An 8061-nucleotide genomic window follows, 5' to 3' on the forward strand; every position below is an offset into this window, starting at 1 on the left:
TTTCCATTAAAAAGAAGGATTCTGATTGGCTAGAGAGGATTGCATCATTTTAAGGGCGGTGCCAAACCTTCCTCTCTGCATAAGTTTTAGAAACTTACATCACAACATTACACAATCACTGATATTACAGAAAGCGCAAAAGCCAAATTATAATGGATTACATAAGAGATGGTGGCATTTCATAATGTGTCACACATATTCTGGACATTTATTAGTATGTATAATTCATCACGAAAAATAAATCAATCAAATCCTTATTTACTGTGATACTTACTGATTGGACAATGTAGATAAACTATACTGCTAACTGTGATAAGTGCTAGTTTTAAATAGTAAAACTATAGATACTAGACTCAAAAGCTAGAAATGTATTCTTTATCAGAATTATCACTCATAATAGTTTTAGCTGTGGTTTTGTTCATATAATAGTAAGTTAGTTATTTTTTTTCCTTACATGACACCTTTGATTTTTGCCATGGCTATTTTTCCCTGTGGCTCCTAAAGTAACCCAAGGATTAAAAAAGGGTCTTACTTTATGCATATTTATTCACTCATTAAGCACTTATGACAATTACTGTACATAATTAAAACACACATTCCAAAGCCACCAGAATCACCAAAAAAGTATGTCAGAAATGAGGCTAAAGTTGAAGGTAGATGCTTACTGGTTGGACAATAAACTAGACTCTGACTATCTTGAGAGGACATTGATGCATGCTTATATAAGACTGCTTGTTATGGAGGACTGCTTGTTAAAGATTTATCAGCAAATAAGTGTCTACATTTCGATGGCATTTTGGGGGGAAAAATTGAGGTGTTGCGGACATTTGTTCTAAATTTTTTTGTGAGACATGCACTGCTTATAGCACAACCACCAATATCACACACCAATGAAACATCATTTTCTGGTTTGTAAAAACTCATTAAAAAATTTTGTATTCTGTAATGGATTCTTGAATGTGTGGTCTTGTTTTTTTGTTTTTTTTGTGGAAATTTAAATTTTCAGAATGGAGATGGAGATCTTTCTAGACTACTATATTATTTCGATAATCAATCAAAAGAAAAAATAATAAAACTCACACTTTATCCTTAGCATTAAACATTTAAATGAAGCTCAATTTCAGATTGCACGTCTTTTTACAAAATTCAGAGATATAAAAACAGTCTTCCATCTTGCTGCAGAGAACAACTAAGAGTGTTACATTCTGTTTTAAAAAATACTTGCAGCTAAGATAAATTACAAGTGTTTTTTTTCTGGTGCCCACAGACACTCCAACTTCATGGAGCATCGGCTGGAACAGGTTGTTCTTTATGAACTTTCTGCCACAACTAGAGGCCAATTAAGAGCACACAAATGCACTGCTATATATAAGTGTTCATGTTAATTACAGTTAAACTATTTGTATTAAAGTTGACACCTCTTTTGAAATCCACCTTTTAAATATGTGACTATTACAGTAATGAGAATTTAGGGGCAAATGTGCTTAATTGTTATGAAAATAATGTCAATGCAATGCAAACCTTTCTTTAGTGTTTTGCAAATGGTTCATTTTGTTTATGCAAAATTAAATTTGTTATGTTTTCTTTTGAATTTTGGGTGAAATGTGACAACAAACATTTTTTGTTGTGATATTCACCTAGTTGATGTCTAAGCACTTATTATTAACATCAAGATTTTAGGTTAAAATGTATATTTTATGAACAAGGCCAAAAATAGTAACTTAAGCACCTGTTCACCTTTTCTTAACTTCACAAGTTCATTTAAAATGGTCCTACAGTCTGACAAAAAAATGAAAATTTAAAAGTATCGATATGTAATTGTAGTGTCTCTATTATTACAAGGTCAACAAGCAGCAAGTAATAACAGAATTAGCTAAATGCTTTAGTAGGAAATAGTTGGAAATTTCAACTTTACATAAGGATTTTATGTCAGCTACCTTAATTCACTGTATACCAGCACAAAGAAAGTATCTTTAGAAGGAATATTTCACACAAAAAATACACTTCTGTCATCATCTATTCACAGGAGACATACATTTGATTGGCCACCCTAACATTCTAAACTGTCATTGGCTATCCTCAAAGTCAGAGACGAAACCATTAATAAAACTAGATATATCAGTTTGAATCACATCAGTTATACTATGTTGGAAGTAGGGATGTAACGATTAACCGCGAGCCGTTTGAAAATCGATTAAAATGTGTGACGATTCAAATCGGTTGAGATGCTAAACAAATCGCAATTCATTTAGGGGTAGGAGTTTATATGAATGTATGTCTGAGGGGAACTTACTGTCTTTAGAAAAGTTTATATGCTATTGTATTGCTTTGTTTACAGCGGAAACCAAGGAAACGCTTTAAGCGCCACCTGCTGGCAGAGAGTGAATCTGCGTCTCATTCAGCTCGTCTGCTGTCTCTGTTTCATGCAGATATTTTTTACGTATCAAAGTCAAATCATTCTGTTTTTGCTTCAAATTTCGAAATTCTACAAACTAATTTAGATTAAAAACTGCTCATGTCGCATGTATGCAGCATCTTTGTTTGGATCATAATTAAAATGCAGTAGTAGCCTCTAATTTTAAATGGAAAGAGCACAGACAAAGCCTTAGTTTGTTTATATGAAGAGATTTATTTTGTGTTATTTATTTATTTGATTTGGGGAAATTTTGATAACATTTCTATTTAGTTTTGTTATTTACATTTACATTATATTTAAATTTTGTTATTTAGCAGACGCTTTTATCCAAAGCGACTTACAACTGAGGACAATAGAAGCAATCAAAACAGCAATAATATGCAAGTGCTATATTAGTATATTATTATAGTGTTATATTTCAATTTCACAAAGAAACGTTCAGCATTTTGTCCAAGCAATAATAAAAGGACACATTTAATTTATAATTTGTCTTAAATCTCATTTTGTAAAAAAAAAATATATATATCGTTAATCGAATCGAATCGTGACTTGAGTGAATCGTTACATCCCTAGTTGGAAGCATTGAATATTTAATGTTTGACAATGTTTTAGTTTAATTTGTTTTCCCTTTTCTCTGATCTGTGTATCTCATACCTTTTAGTGGTTTAAAAAAAAAGCACAAACAGATACAAACTGGGAAATGGTAACCACCACGCAGTATATAAAATCGAGAAAACCGAAATTTCATGACTGTTTCATTGAAATTGATGTGGCCGGAAAGTTTTCAAAAACATTCTCGGGCTTGAGCCTACTTGAAGTTATTGTTATAAAATCGAACTTTCCTGAGGAGATTCTAACACCAGCACAGGTTCATGAATATAGAGTAAGGTCAGCAGCAGTTTATTCCCCGTGTGCAACGATACACCAACATTAGCCAGACTCAAACTGTGAGTTTCATTCTGCTAGCCTTGTTATAAGAGAAATGCTGTCAACTCTGAATACATTGCTGATTCACTCTCACCTGAACAACAGCAGCATAACACAACACAGCATGACTAATCACCGAATATCTAACCCTCCTTCCAAAAGACATTCATGATAACATGTCCACAAAAACATATCAGTCTACTTCCCCTATTAAACTAGTAGTGAATACATAAAAATGACAGACAGAGAGGCAGACAGAAAGAGAGGTCATCACTAATGAGGGAAGCAGGTGACCTCTGCAATTCAACAGTGATCCTATCAGCTTCCTCTGTGTTGCAGGGGTTAATCCCCTTTAGCCACTAATTGATAGGAGATAACATGATACTATTGCCAAGGCCCTGTTTGGTGCAACCCCTGCACTCTCACACGTTGAGTGTCAGTGGGAGATCAGACGTGAAATTGATATTTGGGATGTGCGCGGCTCTTTCTTATCGAAGAGTTGCAGTGTTCATTTGGTGTTTGTGTCACAGACCCTTTGCTGGGATTAACCACTTGGCCTTCACTGTGACCAGTCCATTTGGTTTTCAACCTATCAACACATGCTTTAGCAGAACAGCATCAAAACGAAAGAACCGTTAATGAGTCCGAACGCTTTGACTGGTTGGCGAGCCTTAGCACCTGACAGAATAAAAATAGGGGTCAAGGTTAAATCTTAGCGTCACCTCTTGAGATCAATCAAAACAGCGCTTAGGCAAGAATATACACAGCAAAATACAGTATGGTGGTATCCAACAAATGAAGATGACCCTTTAACTGCTCGCATATGAAGCGATATTTGACATATCCGCAGTCATAGATGTGTGCGTTTCTCAGTGATTTAATGTCAAATAGTGGCATACAGGAACTCGTCGGCATCATTCAGACTAATTAAAAGGCCATTAAGCGATCAGCAGCTGAGAAAAAGGAAAAGTGTGTGTGTGTGAGTGAGTCAGTGAGTGAGTGAGTGAGTGAGAGAGATGAGATTTCATTAAAATACTATCTATGCCTTTAGGGTGAAATGGAATAAACAAACCTTCTTTCTACTTCTCCTTCAAAACTTAATAAATCATTCAGACAGCTTAGGAAACATGCATATAACTATATAAAAAAATACAAATAAAAAGTGAACAAATAACATCATGCATATAACTGTTTGCGATGAGAAAAGGAAGCAGAATTCATCTGAAAATCATTGTTTTTGAGTTCCACAAAAGCCTGAACAATGTTATTCAATTTTAAGCTTTTGAATTACAGGCTGATCGAAACATCCAAATGAAATACCAAAGAGTTTAAAATTCACCCAAGGTGAACAATGCATAATATAATGCGCTTGCAACTAGCATCAGCATCTATGAAAGCCATTAAAGTGGAATAAAATTGTACAAGGACACAGCACTTTAAAAAGTAATTCACTGTTCACACCTAACAAAGCCAAGCTGTGTGTTTTGGCCTTACATTCTGTAAACAGAAAGTGAGTTGAATCAGTAAAATACAAGGACTTACCAATCATATGTGCAGGAGTTCATAAATTAAACCAAATGAACTACCCTCAGCGATGACTGGCATTTCATCTGGCATAGCCTTGAATCAGCTAATCGCTGGCCAATGCCAGCGTATCGAATCTTAAGTTTACTATCCGGTTCAAATAATTATGAATGCTATGAAAGGACTGACATGATGGCATGAAGTTCTTGTGCCAATTCTCAAGACGAATGTTATAACTTGTACAAAGTATCAGCGACAGTCAGACATTAAGCATGCTTTGTTTTAGCCTTCTTAAAGTCATTGAATAGATTTTATGCATAAAATAATTTATGTAAAATTCTAAAAATGATATAAAACCTTCAGTACTCTTGAATATTTCTGTGAAAAAGTATTAAAAAAACATAGTGCTAATATTTTCAGTGTAGACAATCATGCAGATATAAAAGCAAACCATTATATATAAACGTGGAACAAAATGGAAATTGCAAAAGGATGTGTGACTTTCATTGCAGCAGTACATAACATTTGAGCATTTTCACTCTGTGGTTTTGTTTCTGTAGCAAACAACATTTTAGAACATTTTTTCCCCACTGTTCTTACCACTTTTGTCCTCGCACAGTATATCCAAAATGACAATACAGTATTAAATAACGTTTCAATTACAACTGTTAACACTTTTCAAAGATTTATGTTAAACGTTTATTATATATTATCAGCACTCAGAAGTTATACAAACACACAGGGCACATTTGAACATAAATCATTCCTATATACAATTTGTTTTACAAACGTTATGTTCAAACTTAAAATGCGTTTCATAGTGTTTCTCCTAAACATAGCTATACCAATAATCACGAAAACACCCCTCATAAGTTTCGCATTTCGAAGCTTTTCCAGTTACGAGCAAGATTTCAGGGCCAATGGGTCACTCAAGAGGCCGAATCTTCCAGAACATTGTGTACCTCAGATACTGAAGCACAAGGCCACAAATCCACCCTGCAACACACGAACACACACAGACACACTGTCAATGCCACCTTTGTGGCTTTATACACGCTCTACACTTCAAACCAGTCTCCTTCATATCATATTTGTATCACATGAATCCATCAAATGTTTTTTAGCAATACAAATAGACACTGTGCTATCAAAGCAATTAAAAGAATGTTTTTATTACAACAACAATAAACACAATACTTACAAAAATAATTCAGTCTACACGATAAAACAGTCAAAATTAAATTTACATCATGAATACAAGACAACACTGATTTATAAAAATGAATTTAACGTTAATAATAACAATTACTGTATTTACACAAACTGACAAAACAATAATTTTAACAATCACGAGAATGCTTCAAAAATAATGCGAAAACACTTTTCAAAATATATCCTTTTTTGCTCAATTTATTTGCTTCAGTGAACATTTACTACAAAATGTGCACATATTTTTATATATATTTATTTGCCCTGTTCACAACACAAATACTGAGACACAGTGAAACAATCATCTTTAGAGATACTAACTAATGATAGAGATAAGAATCATTAAACAGAATATTCTAATACACAAGAACATATAAAGAATTTGAAATGAATGCTTTAATAAATACATAAAATTAAGGACACATTCAAGGGACTAACATTTTGGACAAAAAAAAAAAAGGTTGAATCCTGCTAAAGCAATCTGTAATTTAATATATTTTAGGGTCAAAGGTATCTGGCATTTTAGGTATCTGTCTAATTCGCTACCCGAGGGTTTAAAAAAGAAAAAACTAAACACAGCATAGTTATATGCCTGAGTAACATACAATAAAATAAAACAAATAACATTTCACAGCGGATTAGAGCACATCATCATTTACCAGTAAAATCCCGAGGGCCTGAAGGCACCATTTTATTTGGATATTATTCTATTCAATTCAAGTTTATTTGTATAGTGCTTTTTACGATACAAATCGTCGCAAAGCAACTTTACAGAAAATTACGTTTCTACAATATTTAGTATTATGATTTTTTGTAACTAAGTTAACTAACAAACATGTTACTTATATCAAATCCAGAAATGAGTTTAAAAAGCAGATTAAAATCTTTCTGTGCGTGGCCAGGAAAAAAAAGTAAGATCTAAAAATATCACAATAACATCTATGCAGAAGATCAAAAGTAGAACTATAAAAAAGCGCATTTGCTTCAATTTGAGACTGATAAACTAGGCACCCAAAGCACGATTCATATCATTCCATATAATCTCCTATAAACACAGCAAATGCAATCGAAGCAAATTTCGGGAAAATGTATCACATTCGGGTAACAAATGAACATCGAATGACAAAACATAGCTAAATATTGCAGGCGATGCCTCAAGTCAGAACTGATTCACGCTGCAAATTCTGGTACTGTGGAAAGGGTATCCATCTTCCTCTGCAAAACTCCTCCCTAAAATGGAGGCAGCTGTCCTAATACATCCAATGTCTCGCTCCAGCACTTGGGTACAGCTTTGAGAAGAGTCAGACTTTACGCTGCCATCAGCACGAGGACATGAGTAAAAGGAAGAAAGCAAGTAAGCCAGGACAGCCACCAAAAAGAGAGAGGCTCTGTGTTTTGGCTGCCTGCCAGTGATCCCTTTAAAATGCCATTGTGGCTTTGATATTGAATATATGCAAGCAATGCAGGAGAGTGAGAGCCTTGTTCTTTCACACACGAAATCCATAAGCTTGCTCCACAAGAGCTACAGAGAGACCTGGGGGGCGCTGTTGGACATTACAACAAAAATGGCTGCCATCTTCATTTCGGGAGATATCATTTCTCATTTCTGCAGCTTTTTAATCATCCATATGAAGTCACAAAATGACTTTTGGAGTCTCTCTCTCTCTCAAGAGTCACCCTGTAACCTTCACATTCAAACGTTAGGCTTTTTCTGTGCCAGACTGTCTGTACAGTTGTTGTTTTTTACCTGTCCGTTAATCAACCTGTCTAATCATTGTGTTCAATGAAGAAATTCATATAAGAAGCGAGTACTGGAAATGATTGGTGCGCCAAGTTGAAAGTGCGATTACTCAGCAACATTTCAAACGTCACATCTGACAAAGAAAAACAGAGGTTCGTTTCGGTTAGCATTAGCTTCTCTGATGCACACTCATCAGCCTGCAGGCTTTCATAATCGCACCTTTGCACACCTCTCTGCATTCCTG

The 8061-nt window shown here is 34.5% G+C and overlaps 1 long non-coding RNA gene across 2 annotated transcripts in view; it reads right to left on the reverse strand.

Annotated features, from left to right (window-relative positions):
* Positions 1-5733: 5733 nt before the first annotated feature.
* Positions 5734-8061, reverse strand: part of LOC107684753 (uncharacterized) — a 6380-nt gene continuing 4052 nt past the window's right edge. For both annotated transcript variants that reach the window (XR_001633888.1, XR_001633887.1), the window contains exon 3: positions 5734-5863. This is a non-coding gene — a long non-coding RNA (uncharacterized LOC107684753). The remainder of the gene's footprint in view (positions 5864-8061) is intronic.

The sequence above is a fragment of the Sinocyclocheilus anshuiensis genome, unplaced genomic scaffold, assembly GCF_001515605.1.
Source record: "Sinocyclocheilus anshuiensis isolate Anshui unplaced genomic scaffold, SAMN03320099.WGS_v1.1 scaffold613, whole genome shotgun sequence".
NCBI lineage: Eukaryota > Metazoa > Chordata > Actinopteri > Cypriniformes > Cyprinidae > Sinocyclocheilus > Sinocyclocheilus anshuiensis.